Here is an 18,277-nt window from a genome sequence, read left to right as displayed (position 1 = left end):
TTTTGTTTGTAGATCTCTGGGCATGCCGGACGTCTGGAGCCATGATTCCCTACGCATTACCACTACTGTAGCTGTGGAGCATGCTGCCATGTCTGCCACATCCAGGGAAATCTGAACTCCTGTTCATGAGGCCGCGTCGCCCTCTTGGACGATCACTTTTAGCACCGGTTTCTTATCCTCTGGAAGGAAATCCATGAGGGAAGTAAGTCTGGAGTAATTGTCAAAGTTGTGGTTTGACAGGTGTGCTGCATAGTTTGCCCTTCTGAGTCGTAAGGTAGAGAAGGAATAGACCTTCCTACCAAACGTGTCTAATTTCCTTGCGTCTTTTTCTGACCCTCCTGATTTATATTGGGGTGTCTTGGATCTCTGCTGTGATGATTCGACTACCAGGGAATTTGGTTGGGGGTGGCTAAACAGGAATTCCATACCTTGGCTGGAACAAAATATTTCTTCTCCACACTCTTATTTGTGGGAGGGGTGGAGGCTGGAGTCTGCCATATGTTGGTGGCTGATTCCATAATGGCTTCATCTAGTGGGATAGCAATCTTAGATGAAGCCGGGGGTCTTAAATTTTTCAGGAGTTTATGATGTTTCTCCTGCACCTCTGCTATGTGAATGTCCTGTGTTTGTGCTGCTCTCTTGAATAGTTGGAATTGCCTAAGGTCGTCCGGGGGGGAAATATCCCCGGGGACAATTCCCTCATCTGGGAAGGATGAAGAGGCGCCGCTGTGATATACCTCCTCTAATTCCTCCGATTCCTGGATCTGTTCATATGCTTGCCCTTTTGAGGATTCAGAGGGGCGGTCCAGGGCCTGTGGACCAACGTCCACCTGGGAAGGCTGTGTTCTTGTCACGGAGTCAGACTGCGTGAAGGGGTGTTGGCAAGGTGTGGGTGGGGATCTACCCCTGGATCTGGACCCCCTGTGCCGGTGTTCAGTATGGTAGGGACGGCCATAACAGCAGGGGCAAGGGCCCGGTGATAGGGATCTGGACCATGATCGGAAAACATACGCATGGGGTCTAGACGAGCGTGACCTCCGTGATGACGCTGACGGTGGCGGAGATGCTCTGTGATAGTATTCATAGGAGTCCCTACTGGAGATTGGTGAAGGTTGTCTGAGCCAGGGCGATGGTGGTTGAAGGAATGGGGATGGAGGTCTGAAGCAGGCCATTGGAGTTGCTGCCCGATGTATTTCGGGGCGGGGGGTGGGGGGGGGAGCTAGGTGATAACAGCAACGCGGTGACCTCTGGGGATGGGCTGCGGTGCCAGGTTTTGGCCTTTACTTTTCCCTGTCCCTGCGAAGCAGATGCTGCCCCCTCCTGTGCCAGGGACCTCGGTGCTGTTGTGGGTGCCGCGCTCAGTGCACCTGTGCACGACGCCACGCGGGTAGCTTCCTCCAGCACCGTTGGGTCCCGTGCCGGGTACCCCTGCTCCAGTGCCGTCAGTGCCGCAGGGCTCGGTGCTGTGGTCGGTGCCACTGATTCCGGCGCCTGCGGCGCCCCCGGTGCCAACCACTTAATGGTCAGAGGCCCCGGCGACGCTGTGTGCGCTACAGTCATCCTGCTTTGATCAGCCCGCGGGTCAGAGCCCTGTGCTCCACTCGTCCTGCTCGCAGGTATTACTGGCAAGGATCGAGCTGGAGAAAGCTTCCTTTTCTTTTGTACAGAGGAGGTTAGGGAAGTCGCCTTCCTCTTGTGCGACCCTGAGGGCCCCTCTTTATGGGGCTTCTCCAATGGTCCAGGTTGGAGGGCCTTATCAAATAAAATCATTTTCAGCTTCATTTCCCTGTCCTTTCTGGCTCTGGCTGTGAGCTTGGAGCAGCGAGGGCACTTTTGTGGAACGTGGGTCTCCCTGAGGCAACGAGTGCACTCACTATGCCCATCTGAGGCAGGCATGGCCTCGCGGCATGACGCACATTTCTTAAACCCCAACAAGGACACCTCGGCCCAGGCGTTTAAGCCTTTGAATGTTAATAGGGCACTTAACAGCTAATCAGTCCTGGAAAAAAGATAACGTTCACAGTTTTTAGGATAGCAGACCGCTTAAGGCGGCCGCCTCCATTCTTCTCTCTCTCCTTTTTTTTTTTTTTTTTTTTTTTAAAACTACATCTACATTTAACGGAACAACTTTAACAATGCTAACTAAAACTATCAACTACTAACTATTAACAAAATTAAAACACAGTTTTATCTTTCGCAGGTGTTGGAGCCAAAGCAGAATCTGTCTGCAGCCGCTGGTGGTTGAGAAGGAACTGGCAGGGACTGGATCGTACATGTGACCGAAGGCGCGCGAAGGACCAGCGCGCATCGGCACATGGGCAAGCCGACGGAGACTGCTAAAAAAATTTCCGATCTGCGGCACCAGGCAAGCCCGACACCTATTGTGGAGCACCCACGGGGACCACTCGAAGAAGTGCTGTTTTAAGATCTGGCAGATCCAATTAGAGTAGTCAGGTTGGACTGATTTCAACTGTTATTTAAATAACTGGTCTTATGAGTACAATATTTAGTAAATTATTTCACTTTTAAAATTGTGTAATTAAGTAAAATGTGTCTTCCCCTCACTCTTAGACATTTCCGAAACAGAATCTTCAATCTCCATACAGCTTTATGAAATTACGCAGGACAGGAAAAGCAAACCATAGCTAAATTTACACTACAGTGATGTGTCAATAAAAGTTACTGTCGGAAGAGATCGTCCAGCAAAACTTCTGTCGAAAGATCATGTCCACGCACAAAAGTGGATCAAAAGAGCAATCCACTCTGCTGACAGACTGCCCTGCTGCTCTCATGCCAGAATGGACAACTGGAAGCTGAGCAAACAGGGCTACCCGGTGAACCAGAAGCCCTATCTGCCGACAGAATGCCCTGCAAAGCATCTACATTGCTTTTATGTCAACAGAAACTATCAGAAAAGGCATCACTCGTCATCTCGGAGAGGCAGAAAGCTGTCAAGGGAAGTGCAGAGTTTTGTTGACAAAACATATTTTGTGCATAGATGTTCCATGAGTTTTGTCAACAAAACAAAAAAAACTCTAGTGTAGAACTAGCCCATATGTATAGATTTACCAAGACTGAAAACTCAGTTTTAACAGCAAAGTCAGATCTGTGCAGCTCACAACAGAAGGAAATTTTTTATGATAGGGCAAAACCAGATTTCCCTAATCTCCTGCACATTCAGGGTCTCAGCTTTTCATAGCAATGTTTCCCTTTTGCTGAAAAATAGTCAGGTGTTTTCTTAGTGTTCTTTGTTTACTTGCAACACATACATTAGTACAGTTTCCATAAACAGCAGTAGGAACAAACCACACAAAGATCTGGGATTCCTGCTAAAGAGGCTGAGACCACTGCTTTGTCTCAAGCAGGCTCAGTTTTGAATTGCTGCTTCTCTCCAAAAATCCAACAGTCAGATACGGACTATAATACTTCCTTTCAGGGAGCAAACAAGCTCACATGTTCTGACTAAACACGCAACTTTGTTCCAGCGAGCCTCAACACCAGAAACCCAGGAAATTCCATTAGCTCTACACTCTCCTTCTGGACAACGTGCTCTTTAATGCTGCCAGCATCAGCCTTCTTTATTTGCAGCTGTTCTGCCCTAAGGGAGTCTCAGCTACTCCTATTATTGGACACAAAAGAGACTGCTTTACCTTAATTTTGCCAGTCATCACCTTTGCAGCCATGACTTCCAGGAACATCATAACAGTAGCAAAATATTGCAGGAGTAAACATTTCAGAGCCAGAAAAATTGATATGTACACATGAAATCTTCAAGTATACAAAGGCAATAAATACTACATGAACAACTACCTGCCAAAGACAGCATCATAAGAGTCTAAGATTTATTAGGCCAGTCAGAATATTAGTCTGAGGTTATGAACACCATTTAATCAGTTAAAAGATAAAATTACAAAATGTAATGCAAATAGTACATCCCCACCTCTCACACACAACCAGTGAACCTACGCATATTCATTAAAGACACCTAAGCACCCCAGAGGCCTTTAGAATCAGCTACCTCAATCTTTCCTCAATGCCTGTGCAAGGAAAACATATGCTTTGTAGCATGCACTGAAGATAAATACATCCTGCTGTTTTGGGTAGAATGTTGATAAATTTATCGGCTGATTGAGGTGAAAGGAGGTGGCTACTTCTGGTATGAAGGCTGGGTGTAGTTGCATTATGACTTTATCTTTAGTGAACATAGCATACGGAGTTTCAGCTACGAGTGCTCCAATTTCACGGACTTTTCTGGCCTAAGTTATAGCTACTAGGAATGCAACCTTTATAGACTTATGACAGTAAGCAAGCAACGAAGAGCTTGAAGGATGCACGGATGAGGGTTATGAGGACTTGGTTCAGATCCCATGTTGGGATAGGCTGCCTGATCAGAAGGTCTGCATTCTGAATACCCTTTACAAACCATCTGGTGAGTGGGTGTGAAAAAGGAGCAGATATCAACATGTACACAAAATTTGGTTAGAGCTGTCAGATGGACCTTTAAAGGGGACAGCACTAAGCTTTACTGTTGCCTTTGGAACTAAGACACCAACCACAGAGTTCAATGAGGGAGTCCAGGATGAGTGGCACAGGTGCCTAATTCAAGTTGTTTATGCAGACACCAGACAGAAAATCTATTCCACTGCAAAAAGTTAGTATGTCATGTTGGGGGTTGTCTGCTGTTTAACAGAATGTGTTTTGCTCTTATTGAACAGCCTACCTCCTCATGTTGGTGCCACAGAGGAGCCTTGCTTTGAGGTGAAACTTCTGTGGATGTGGCTGGCTTGTTCAGCTGTTGTTCTATGACAGAAGGTCCAGATGTTGTGAGACGTTGCAGAGGGCATACTGCAAAGAAAGAGGTAAAGGAACCACCCACATCTGCCTGAGCTACGTCGAGATGATCAGACTCTGTGCATATTGTCTGTATTTTCCTTCTTCCTGCTCTTTATTTTGTTTGAATTGGTTGAGTGCTCCACAGAAACAAAGGGGGAGAGGGGGAAGAAATAACTCTTCACTGCAGAGGGAGTAAATGGGAGATCCTGAGGGGAATGGGGGAAGGGTTGAAATCTAGGCACTGGTTAAACACTATTTAGGAGAATTTCAACAGCTAAACTAACTAGAAACTTAGCTTTTGTCTGTTGGAGACGCAAGAAGTGCATGATTGTGCAGCTCCATCCACAGCCGAGGACAGCAGAGAAGGGACTGAGAAGGGTTGAGCCCCACACGCAATACATTAGGACATGAACACCATGAAATACTTACGGCACATGTGCAGCCCAACTGACCAGGCCTGGAAAAAATCTATGACCTACAGCGCTAGGTCAACCCAACACCTACAGTAGAGCACTCACAGGGATGCCACTTAAACACCAAAGTTTGGAACCAACTAATCACCCATACCCCTTCTTTTAGAAGCACAAGTATGCAATCAGGCAGCAACAGGAAGAGAGAAAAAAAAGCAAAAAGTAGTCCACTGTTTACTACTAAATTACTAAAAAAGCTTTTGCCTTTGTCATGGGGGTGGGGGAAACTGAGCACCAGTTAACCACAAAAGCTTTGTTGCTCAATTGCCAGTGCAGACAAAGCCCTAGTTTTAAAATCACCACCACAGGAAGGACCATAAACTCTCTAAAGACAAGAGTAAAAGTATAATTAGGCAGGCCTATAAAGAATGATGAACTAAAGACACAAAAATAGAGTCCTCAGCAGTGGACCCACTTCTTTGTCCACAAAAGCTTATGCTCCAAAATATCTGTTAGTCTATAAGATGCCACAGGACTTTTGTTTTTGAAGATACAAACTAACTTGGCTATCCCTTTGCTACTAATTACCATAAGGGAATTTCCCATTTTCCAGGACATTCAGGTGCCTTCCTACACCTTTCAAAGAGATTAACACATTGATGTTAATACATTTACAGTTCTTAAAATACTATTTTCTTTAGATATCTGAAGCACTAGCTACGGTGAAAGACAGGAACTGTGTTTTCACGACTGACATCTAACAAGGTAAGTCCACACATAATGACCTCTAATTCTTTACAGGTTTGTACTTCAAAGTTCTAGCCTATGTAAGAGGGAATGGCCGTAATTTATACACTTTTCTAACATTAGTAACAGAGAGAAAGCCATGCTAGTCCATATACTATCAAAACAAAAAAGCAGTCCAGTTGCACTTTAAAGACTAACAATATAATTTATTAGGTGATGAGCTTTCATGGGACAGACCCACTTCTTCAGATCAGAGCCATACATGTCTCTAAAAGCTGACTCTCTCATTTATCCTGCAAGCTGCTTAACCTTTTTCTGGCCACCTGTCACACTGTGTATAACAATGGCATCCAAAAGAAATTTAACAGTCGCCACAATCCCCTCCCACATCGACCAGCCAGGCACGCCACCTGAGCTAGGCACCCCTACCCTGCAGCCCCCCAGCCAGACACCCTACCCCACCCCTTGCAAACTGCCAGTGGCTCACAGCAGCCGTACCACGCAAGCTGCCCAGCCCTGAGCTGTGCCACGCAAGCCACCCAGAGTCGTGCCGCTCCAAGCCATGCCACGCCAAACCCAGCCACACCACACAAGCTGTCCCATGGCCCCAAGTGAGCCACAGGAGGAGCTGCCTCCACTGCCACGGTTGTCCCACCAACGAGCTGCTTCATACCACACTGCGCTGTCCAGTTCACCACATGATGGATGGACAGCGTATTGTACACCATGGGTGTATAAGGTTCATTGCAATTATATAAGAACAGTAAGAACAATGGTGTACATGGTCGTATTCTAGCTAAATAATACCACAGGCAAAGATGTTCTTTGCCTGAGGTGCCATCTGATCTAGAGCCAACCCTGCAGGTAAATGAAGCCTTGGGTGTATCTACAATAGCCTTACAGGTATATTTCCATACTTTCTGTGATTAGCCAACTATCTTTGGAATTAAGAAACCAACTACAGATTGAATCTCTCTAATCTGGCACCCTCAGCACCTGACCTGTGCTGGGTAAGAGAATTTTCTGGACTGCAGTAGGTCAATACTGTCTAGCAGCATTACCAGCACTTCCACTTCTTATTGGGTTCTTAGAAGACATGTTATAAAGTACAGCACAGAACACAGAGCCAGGACTGGTGGCTGTAAACAGACTTTACGGCATCGCAGCAAACTTGGCCATACCTATTATAAGTGGTCATCTGGCTAACTAAAATCATGCCAGATTATGGCTTTTGCAGGACAAGAGAGTTCCCCAGGTTAGAGAAGTTCAACCTGTACACATTGTTTTATATTAAGAACTAAATACTGACTACAGAATCTGATCAAGTGTAGTTTGAATGGCAGTTTGTTTTGTTAAAGAAGCTAAGTCTTCTAAAATATACCTCTTTTCAATTTCAGTAAATGTAAAGCTTCTCTGAAATAATGTGAACAATCTTTAAATGAGCATTAATAAATCCTCTGTTCACTTTTTAAAGATTATGCATTCATAATCAAAATAAACCCTTTTCAAATGAATTTTGCATTGTTTGGCATTTAAGACAAACAGAAAAACATGCAGTGCTTTTTTATGTAGTACGAATGCCTAAACCAGCAGGTCTCAACCCTTGCCCACTTGCAGCTCAATGAAAATAGAGCTGCCACCCATGTGATATTCTCCAGGCCAACATGGTAGCATATATGTATTATATGGATGTGGTGGACACTTCAGAGAGCTGCATGTACAGCCCACAATGGTAAACAGATTGAGAATCACTGGTGTAAACACATGTAAACAAACAAACATGGTACAAAGATGCTCATTTATTTATTTTTGCTGAGTGTTAATCTCTCATAGACTATGATGACCACCTATTTTTTAATATTTAATTTAAAAATGAATGGCATGGTAGGGATTATTTGGAATATTAAGTTGTATAGAATGTGGATTTTTGCTGCTGAACAAGTAGTTAACAGATTAATGAGCCTTTCTCCATTTCTCACTTACCGTAATTATAAACCTCTTAATTATTGCATCTGGAGTTCATTCTTAATATGAACTACCCACCCACAAGTTATTTATTCACTACAGAGTATAAAACATGAAAGTGGACTCAAAATCCTTCGGTAAATCCAAATTGTTTCTATTAGGATTCATCCTGTTGACACTTTTGAGGCTCTGTTATTCACGTCAGTGGGATTAATTATATGCTAAAGGTTAAGACTGTTTAGTGCTCTAGTGGATTACAGCTAGAATGTCTAACACGTTGCACGACTGAGGCTATGTCTACACTAGGGAAAGAGTCGATTTCAGATAAGCAATTCTAGCTATGACAACCTTTAAAGACAGCAAATCCAAAGCACTTCTGATCAGGAATTTAAAAAAATGCTTAATCTGAGCATTTGATACTGGGTCTAGCTCCCAAGAGGAAGTCCTTATGATTTGACATGTGTAGCACTTTAAGACATCTTTCATCTGGATGAGAGGAAAATCCTCTCTAGTGAGCTGGAAATAGTTATAGTCTGGCTTCAGAGTCTGACGCATCAGGACAATTTGAAGACTTTAGTGCAACAACTCTTAAATTCCTCTGCCCTTGCATTAACTGACTCCATCCCCACAGATCTGACCCTTGAAGATGCTGTTTGTAGAATATGATTTTAAAGCTAACATCATTGAACACATCTAAAAAGGAGTTAAAGTAACTTAAATTTCTTAGAGGTACTCTTGTGTCATGACCCCTCCTTTGTAGGGTCGGCTCAAGGCAAGAGGACTGCAATATGACAGTACTTGTAAACCATTTAAATGGGGGGTATAGTGCCCAGAGCAGGGAGTTGGGATGTTTGAAGATGTGGAGGAGTGCAGGGAAAGGGGCAGGGGTATGTGTAGTGTGCAAAGGGAAGCTTTGGTTTGCCTAGCTCTACCTCTTGTGCTGTCTAAACAATGCATGTAGCAGTGGGGGCACTTTGGAAAAGGACTTGTGTTAATGTCATATGGTTTCCAAATACTTTTAACTATAATCCAAATGTGTCTGTGGGAATACACTGTGGGAAAGCACATAAGCTACTGAAATGGCTTGAGAAGTTCAGAATGGGTTTCAGGGTACAGGGAAGCTGGGATTTTGCAGTCTTCATACCAAGGATAGTGCCAGATAGTGATTCTCACCCAGCCCTCGGTGGCCAGCCATGAAGCTGCTGACGTGCTCAAACTGTCTCCTCCTAGCCCCTGCAAAACAGATGAGAAACTGGCTGTGTTCCCAGCCCAGCTTCCTATGCCTGGAAAAAGGCTCACCTACCAACAGTCAGAGCCAGGCAGGTAACTGCAGTCATTGCACACTATGAAACACCTGAATTCCAGCCAAACAGATGATTAGGGGTTCACACCAAAGAGCTGATTGGCTAGGTGGGGACAGTTGATTGTCTGCAGCACCTGGAAACTGATAACAAACCTGCCCATGCTGTAGCTGATTGGCTGCCAACTGCTGATCTTCCCTTGGGTGGTGAACGTGCTGGCTCCTCTCTTTCTGGAGCTGTGCACTAGGGTGCACGGCCCTAATTTCACCTCTGCATCTAAATACATTGCTTTACTTGATGCTTATGTATGTAATTCAATTTTTTTGGTGGGTTGGGGGGACCTGGATGCAGAATTTTGTCCTGGGGGCAAATACTACCTGAGTGGGGTAGCTGTCACCTAAATTGGACACAAGAACCAGGACCTTCAACAGCATGGGGCCACTCAGGTCGCTTTGGTGTGTGCACAGCTGTGAATGCTTCCATCCCAGAGAACACTGCTGGCAGTAAAAGATTGACACACATTTTTGGCCACAGAAGAATGTTGCTACAATCATGCCATCTGGTATAAGACTGGAGTTTCTTTCCTTGGCTATGGATACAAATAGATCCATTGACAGGAGGGACAGTGAAGGCCAAACTCTCTATTTGAGAGAGGTGGTATAGTCTTCCCCGGATTTATCATTTACTTTCTTAAATAGTTGTTACAATGTTTATTCTCACTTTATGTGTAATGCTTAAGAAAACAGAAGATTCTTCCTTTTTTGGCCATGAACAGAGAAGAGTTTGAGGATCTGGTAGCCACTTCCTCACTGCTAAAAAAACCACTGCTGAAGTGCTGGAAGACCACACCAGCACATCTTTGCTAATCAGGACTAGAACTATTGAATGGTTCTAATCCTTTGCCTACTGACAGTGTTACTGGGAGGTCTATTCTTTCATTCTTCTAGAATGATACTGTTTCCTGAAAGAGGTTTCCTGCTTCTGAAGCTGACTTAGATTTACTGCACCAACCCTCTGATTTCAATATATTGTGGTCTTTTGCATACCCAGGGGGACAAAGAATGGGGACAAGGGATTCTGTGGGCTCACAGAAATTAGAGACTCCTAGAGAAGAATCATGAAGTCACAGACTTTCAGCATGTTGGTAGAGACATCTTCATTCTCAATTAGAACATCAAAGGCTTGATGAATGCAACTGAAGTCTTGACAGCACATTAAGTTATGGCCACCAACTTCGGAATCCTCTCCAATGAGGTTAATCTTCACAGAAGTTTTGTTTATCTATGAAATAATATCAACAACATGGTGCTAGATGTCTCTCATTGATAGTGACAAATTTGTTTTGTTCCAGGACTAAATCAGGGTTCCATGATGGCTGTTTTGTGGGCTTTTCCAAGAGCATGCCAATCAACAAATGTTATATATGTATATGAACTCTTTTCTGCCCAAGGACAACGATGTTAATGTTCTGAAATGCTGGTGAAGTCTCATGAAGGCTGATGGGTGTAATAGCCACCTTTTATTCAAATTAAATATAAGAAGCAGTTAAGTTCTTTTTGGGTTAAAACAGCTGAAACAATAGCAGCAAACATCCAAGACAGTATACATGTAAGACTGGCGGGAGCTGAATTATGTGGCTCCAGGGTTCTGAACTGGAATGAACTCAGAGGGCTTGGCATTATTTTGGTGGAAGGGAAAAGGTGTGCTACCACAGCCAGAAACACTGCAGAAGCAGGATAAACAGAAGAAACCCAAGGACACCCAGGTAATTACTTGCAGAATGATGCTAACAAACAGCTAAATGAGACCTTTTCAGGTAAACTGATGACTGGAAAGAGGCTGGCATACTGTGCAAGGAAAATTGTGTCCTGTGCAATTGCTATTGTGTTCAGGACAACAAGACTATGTACATTCTTGGTAAATGTATGAAACTGCATCACAGAAAATACCTATCAATTTCTCTTGCATGACCCAAATACTGATTAACCAGTGCAGTCAAAAGCAGTAACACTAGCTACCTCTTTGGAAGATACCCTTAAAGAAGCAATTACGCCAAAAAATAAAACAGTATACCAATAATAGCTGCTGTATTTAAGGCTGAGATCTTATATAATAATTCATAGACAGGTGTTCTTTGGTTCAACTAATATAAGGAAAAAAATCTATGAGAAATTGCAGCTCCAGTGTAACTTAGGGTCTCTACCCCCAAACATGATGTCCGCAAGCATCTACTAAAAATTTTCATTGAATGCTCTTGTCTTTGGCATGCTTGGCATGGAGAAGAGAATGGGTACAGCTCTAAGGCATTGTCTACATTGCTGAGTTTAAGGCACCGTGGCAGCACTTAAACATGGCAGTGTGGTCATGGCACCAGCCCTGGGGGAGAGCTCTTAGTGCTGTAGGTAAATCATCCCCATGAGGGCAGTAGCAAACAGCATGAGGAACCTGGCGCTACACAGTGCTGTTACTTGCTGCACGTGGGGGATGGTGGGGGGAGAAAATGGGGGTTGGGGTTCACATCCCTGAGCAAGAAAGTTCGAGTGCAGTAAAGTGGAAGCCTAGACAAGCACTAGGCCTATTTTCCCTCCAAGGAGGGTGGTTACACGAGACTGAAGCAAAGGATATACTGCACATTTAAGTCAGCTGGAGGAAGAAGGGGACAGTAACGTTACTGAAAGTTGCATTTAATCCAAAAACATAGGCCAGGGTGGCTTTCTGGGCCTAAGATTAATTCTTCAGATATAATATTGAATAACATTTCAAAATTTCCTGCCACTTGCCCCCAATTACAGGAAACACCTCACAGTGTCAACCTGTAATTATGCTTGCTTGAGACACAAAGAGTGTTTTCCTGCAGTGTCTCCCGAGTCTTTCATGCCAATTGGGGTATTTAACCAGCTACTCAGATAGTCCTCCAGGACTGCTAAACAGGATAAAACAAGTTGCAAGATGCAGAGTAAGATCAGTATTTCTTTTTGAGCTACAAGATCCTTAAATCCAAAATGGTTACCTCTCATACTGTTGTTCTTTGAGATGTGCTGCTCAGGTGCATTCTAATAGGGGCGTGCCCATGCACACTCATTAGCAAGCTTTTACCCTACCCCATTGGGTTCACTGTGGGGCCCCCTGCAATGGCACCTCTAAAGCCGTGCATATAAGACACGGCCAAACCTTTCCTTCCCTTTCCCCACCTCCCCAACCCTCTCAGTTCCTTCTTGCTGGAACAATCTGATAGAGGGGAGGTGGGTTGGATTTGGAATTGACATGAAGCAACACATCTTGAACAGTTATGAGATGTGGGTAATAGGGTTGGGGGTTTTTCTGAGTGATTCTAATTCTAATAGGTGACTTCACCAACAGCTTCCTTGGAGGAAGGGTCAGAGTTCATCCTGTGGCCAAATGAAGGACAGCCCTGCCAAAAGCTGTACCATTCCTTTCTTGTAACATGACAGCATAATGGGAAGTGAAATTATGATGCTGCCTTACGTATTTGCAGATGACACTAAGCCAGGGGGAGAGGAAGATACGCTGGAGGGTAGGGATAGGGTCCAGAGTGACTTCGACAAATTGAAAGACTGGGCTGCAAGAAATCTGATGAGGTTCAATAAGGACAAGTGCAGAGTCCTGCACTTGGGCCGGAAGAATCCCAAGCATTGTTACAGGCTGGGGTCTGACTGGCTTCGTAGTAGTTCTGCAGAAAAGGACCTGGGAGTTGTAGTGGACGAGAAGCTGGACTTAGTCAACAGTGTGCCGTTGTAGCCAAGAAGGCTAATGGCATATTAGGTTGCATCAAGAGAAGCGTTGCCAGTAGATCCAGAGAAGTGATTATTCCTCTTTATTCAGCTTTGGTGAGGCTGCATCTGGAGTACTGTGTCCAGTTCTGGGCCCCCAATTATAGGAAGGATGTGGATACACTGGAGGGGGTCCAGCAGAGGGTGACCAAAAAAATTAGGGGGCTGGAGCTTATGACCTATGAAGAAAGGTTGAGGGAACTGGGACTGTTTAGTCTGCAGAAGAGAAGACTGAGGGGGGAACTTGATAACAGCCTTCAACTTACTGAAGGAAGGTTGCAAAGAGTCTGGAGAGAGGCTGTTCACAGTGGACACGGATGGCAGAACACGGAACAATGGTCTCAAGTTGCAGTTGGAAGGTCCAGGTTGAACATTAGGAAAAATTTTTCACTAGGAGGGTGGTAAAAGCATTGGAATGGTCTACCCAGGGAAGTAGTGGAGTCTCCATCCCTGGAGGTATTTATGTCTTGCCTCGACAAAGCTCTGGCAGGGCTGATCTGATGGGTTTAGTCCTGCCTTGTGCAGGGGGCTGGACTTGATGGCTTTTTTAGGTCTCTTCCAGCTCTATTGTTCTATGATTCTATGACCTCCTGTATGCAGAAGAAGCCTGTGTTCTCATAGCATGCCATCAGCAGCAGGGGTGGAACATCTGCCAGGTCATAGCATGTCCTTATGCAGGTCGTGATTCGACAGGAGATATCTTCCAGAACAGGTATGATAGGAGGACAACTGGCCATTGATGGGCAGTGGGCCCATGAGGTTGTACAGCATCAAGTCATGAGATTACACCCACATATCAGGCACTCTGCCTCATCCCTGTCCAAGCGTGGGACTGCCTCATGGGTTATGAGATCCCTTGAGGCTTCACATGTGTCAGGTGTCGATGGGAGGTCAGTATATTTTACCAATTGCTCTTGAGGTGGCGAGACCAGCATGACCAGGTAGGTTCAATAGCAGAGCAGGAGCCTATGGCACCAGGGCTGCAATGCAGCCTGTGGGTGTTCCAATGTCAGGCACACCCGTTTGAGTCTTTGTACAATGCTTTGGGAGGCAGTCACTCTCCCTCTGACTTCTGCCTGTGCAGCACCAGAGACTGGGATTGGGGACCGGTGTCTGTGGGTGGTGTTTCTTTGGTGCCAAGGTGCCCAGTACTGAAAAAAAAAAAGCACTATGAACCATCGGTGCTGAAGCCAAGAAAAGGGTTTGTATGGCCTTTTGGGAGTATAAATCAGAACAGATTTAAATTAAGGTGGATTCTCTTCCACTTCCTCCCATGTTTCCTTTTTCAGGGACTTACTGAATATACCATGAACCTGCATAATACTTTTGAGAATAGTTTCAAGTTACTCTTCCACAAAAAACAGACTGAGGTTCCTCCTCTGTGGATTGTAGTCAAGTCTGAAAAAAGAAAATGTTGCCCTTACTCTCAGCAAGACAAATATGAAGAGCCATTTTCACTTCCTGTGGCCTTTCTTGTCCCTTTTAGACTCTGCCCTCCCCCTGACCCTCCCAATTTTTTAAATGATAGTGAAATAGAAAAGGAAGTCCCTAAACCTTTCTTCTTCTTGTACTGATAAAACAGAACCTTAGTAATTTCCCCTGGGGAGCAGTGACTCCTATGATTAGAATCTATAAGGTCGTTCTCTGATGCCCTTAACCTTTCCTCTTCCAGTTTCTGAAATTTACGGGGAGAAAATTAGAGAAATCAGCTTTTCATGGTTTAGACACTGACTGTATACTGACCATACAGAGTTCCCCCTTATCTGTAGGGCAGAGGGAGATAACCTAATGGTCTAAAATTGGATCTAAAGGGAGAACCAAACTTATCCATGTGCTATAGATGATCCCTAAGGACTTCTTAAACATTATATATGGCTTAAGGTCTTGCTTCAGGCACAGGCAGGGGAACCCTTTACATGGAGCAGCCATGGTGTCTCATGCTATCATAAGCAAACAAGACAGAGTTCAACAAGAGTGGAGTGACATCTTTTTAAATGGGGCAGGCAAACTAGAAATAAGGGGCAGACCAGAAAGATCCTTATCACCTACTTGTTCGTATTCATCAGGACTGGGGTTGGCTGCATGGCGGAGAGTTGGGAAAAAGGCAGGATACCGTCCACTCACAGCATGAGTTGTATCAGAGAGGTAGCTGTGTTAGTCTGTATCTTCAAGAAGTCGTCCTGTGGCACCTTATAAGCTAACAGATATTTTGGAGGATAAGCTTTCGTGGGCAAAGACCCCCCACTCGTGCATCTGACAAAGCCGGTCTTTGCCCACAAAGGCTTATGCTCCAAAATACCTGTTAGTTTATAAGGTGCCACAGGACTTCTTGTTGTTCTCTTCAGCATGAGTTGTGTTCAGTTAGCTCAGCAGGTGTGGCACGGTTGACCCAAGGCAAGCAGTTAGACAAGGTACTTTGTACCCCTTTCTACGAGCCTCCCTATGCCTCCTGTTGTCTGAGAGATCTACCCAGACATTTATTCTGAAAGTTGTTTAAGATAGCGACCTAAGCATCAGAAGTCTGTTTCCAGAAGACCTGCTGGAGAGGCCCTAAGGTTGAATAATAGACCAGTAATGCTTAGATCCAGTAAGCTGAATTGCAAGGGGGTCGGGGGGGGAAGACCCCTTTTTGATTGTTTTATTTTCATATTACTCTGAGCAGGTCTAGTAAAGCTTTCCTACGCTTGCTGGAAGCAGTTCATGCTGTCTGCCGAGCTCTTCAGAGCAGTGGCAAGTCCCCAACCTGCTTTGATTGACTAGATTGGTTTCTGCCTTAAAGGAACCGAAATAAAAGTATGATCCATTGTACGGAAGCTGCAAACTTTCATTGCAAAGCAGATATTCCATGAGAAGAAAATATTGGAATAGAACTTCCTAAAATAATCAGAAAGCCAATTCAAGATTTTCTGCTGTGATACCCGGAGTGTCTGCTAGAGTGAATGGGTGATTTCAACCACAGACGTCTTCCATGAAACTATACAGCAGCTGAAGTGTCAGTTGTCTAACAGAAATTTCAGCTGGTCAAACTTAGCATTCCCTTCATATCTTTTCTGAAATTAATGAGAAGCCAGAAACAAGATCCAATATCTTTCTTGTACAGTAATTCTTCAATATATGTGAGCATTGCGTTCCCACACACTCTCACATAACTCAAATTTCGCATAAGTCGGGGGCATCTTTTTCCCCCAGTGGAACACACGTTCTACAGCACAGAAGCAGCAGGAGCACCTAGAGCTCCTTTTGGAAAGTAAGTCCCTGGGGTTGGCAGCGGGAGTTGGGGAGGATTATGCCTGGCAGTGGATTGGGGCCATGGGAGGGGAGCAGGGGAGTTAAGCCTGGGGTGGGTGAGGGCTGTAGGGGATGGAGTTGAGCCAGGGCCATGAGGGTGGGTGCACTGAACTGGAGTGGGGGAGTTGAGCTACAGACACATGTCAAGGTGGTGAGCCAGAGCCGTGCTCAGGTGGTTTGAACTGGGGTTGAGACAGAGCTGTGTGCGGAGGGAGTGTTGAGCTGGAGCGGCGCTTAGGTGATGAGCCAGCCGGGGGATGGGGGAGGTTTGAGCCAGAGCCACGAGTGTGGGTGGTGAGCTGGCAGGGGTCTGAACAGGGGCTGGGATTTGAGCTGGAACCACATGCAGGCAGTGAGCTGGTAGGGGATTTGAACCAGGGCCAAGAGGGGTTGAGCCAGAGCTGTGGGCAGGCAGTGAGCTGGCGAGGGGTTTGAACCAGGGCTTGGGGGTTGAGGGGTTTGAGCCAGGCTGTGGGGGGGGTTGAACCAGTGCTGGGGGAGCGTTGAGCCAGAGCCACACGTGAGGTGTGGTGAGCCAGAGCTGGGTTCGGGGTAGGCAGGTGGGAGGGTGAGCCAGAGCTGGGTTCGGGGTGGGCAGGTGAGCCAGAGCCATGTGAGGGTGCTGAGCAGGGTTGGTATGGGGGTTGAACTGGGACTGTGTGGGGCTAGGAGTGTTGAGCTAGAGATGGGGGCTGGAGAGGAACAGGACAATAGGATTTTGAGTTGCACCTAACTTGCGTTAACACGAGTTAAGTGCAACTCAAAAAATCACACATTTCGAGGGTTTACTGTATATAGGCTTGGAAGGATTAGATTTTTATCAATAGAAGTGCTAGTAAGCATCACTGTGCTCCCACAAACTGAGGAAAAAAAATATACTCACCAAAAATAGCAATTTATAGACAAAGAAAAATGCTGAGAACCCTGTTAAGAATGTAAGTTAAGGATATTTACTTTGTATATTTTAACATGTCATGTTACTAATTTGTGTTTTGAACAATGATAAAGAATTACATTTTTAATCTTAATGTCTACTGTCTCTATTATCTGATGGAGCTCACCCCCTGCAACGGTGAACGTTTAAATAGGTCAAAGTGGGGGGAAATGCTTAAGTTCTATAATTCAGTGCACTAGTGAAAATTTAAATAAAAACAGTGAGTGCAAAAATAAACATTGATATCATCCATTAAGATTGTAAAAGCCAAAAATGTCAAATTTTGCCAACCCTACTTCTAAACCAAGTATCTAGGTTATCGCAGCAGCTGCCTGATGGAAGACCTGATCCCACCAGGTCACCAATGCATCTGACAGTGCAAGATCCCAGCTGTTACAGAAATATTTGAATGTCTTCCCTCACCCATGTGTCTCCATTTTGCCATAGAGCAGATCCATGTGTACTAGTCACAAAATAAGTACCTGCACCTAGAACACTGATCTTATTTTCATATTATTCCAAAAATTTTATTCGAACATATTGTTTTACTCTTACTTTGAAATTTTTATAATTTTAACATTTCTATTTTATGAAGATCAATATTATTCAGTCAATTTTTATACAATCAATTATTTTCACTGGCTAAACATCTTACAAGTTAAGCATACTCCTCAGCTTTTGTCAGTCTCTAGCTACAGAAGGAAATACTTTACACCAACATCCCAAAAGGGTAGAAAGATTATAAAAATGTAAACTGAATTCCATATCCTACTAAAATGGATGATGTTTGATCTGTGTTAGTTGTATTTTCAGTTTATAAAAGCTTAAATTGACAGAACTGGGCCAAAATTAAAGGTCACCACAATCCTCAAGGCTATTTCTGATTTTCAAAATAACCACACATTTCATTTGGACTGTTACAGTCTTCAGTTATCTGTAACTGTGCACAGAAATCACAATAATCTGTAGAAATGAGAATTAGAAGAGAACATGGTATCTTATAATAAA

At 44.5% G+C, this 18,277-nt stretch overlaps 1 protein-coding gene and 2 long non-coding RNA genes across 9 annotated transcripts in view; 2 read left to right on the top strand and 1 right to left on the bottom strand.

Moving 5' to 3' along the window:
* LOC142018305 (uncharacterized) overlaps positions 1-2,420 on the top strand; it is a 38,142-nt gene extending 35,722 nt beyond the window's left edge. The window contains exons 6-7 of the long non-coding RNA XR_012646783.1: positions 13-202; positions 2,201-2,420. This is a non-coding gene — a long non-coding RNA (uncharacterized LOC142018305). The remainder of the gene's footprint in view (positions 1-12; positions 203-2,200) is intronic.
* PACSIN2 (protein kinase C and casein kinase substrate in neurons 2) overlaps positions 1-18,277 on the bottom strand; it is a 113,235-nt gene that overhangs the window by 47,237 nt on the left and 47,721 nt on the right. The window contains exon 1 of one of the 5 annotated variants that reach the window (XM_075003988.1): positions 4,721-4,739. The exons of the other annotated variants lie outside the window; for them this stretch is intronic. The gene's annotated coding sequence lies outside the window, so the exon portion shown is untranslated. Of the gene's footprint in view, positions 1-4,720; positions 4,740-18,277 lie in introns of those variants that run through there. 5 annotated transcript variants of the gene reach the window in all.
* Positions 2,437-18,277, top strand: part of LOC142018309 (uncharacterized) — a 47,456-nt gene continuing 31,615 nt past the window's right edge. For all 3 annotated transcript variants that reach the window (XR_012646789.1, XR_012646790.1, XR_012646786.1), the window contains exons 1-3: positions 2,437-4,395; positions 4,716-4,859; positions 5,945-6,008. This is a non-coding gene — a long non-coding RNA (uncharacterized LOC142018309). The remainder of the gene's footprint in view (positions 4,396-4,715; positions 4,860-5,944; positions 6,009-18,277) is intronic.

The sequence above is a fragment of the Carettochelys insculpta genome, chromosome 1 (genome assembly GCF_033958435.1).
Source record: "Carettochelys insculpta isolate YL-2023 chromosome 1, ASM3395843v1, whole genome shotgun sequence".
Taxonomy (NCBI): Eukaryota; Metazoa; Chordata; order Testudines; family Carettochelyidae; genus Carettochelys; species Carettochelys insculpta.
The sequence above is the reverse complement of the archived record's forward strand: the minus strand, read 5'-3'. Positions and strand labels throughout refer to the sequence as shown.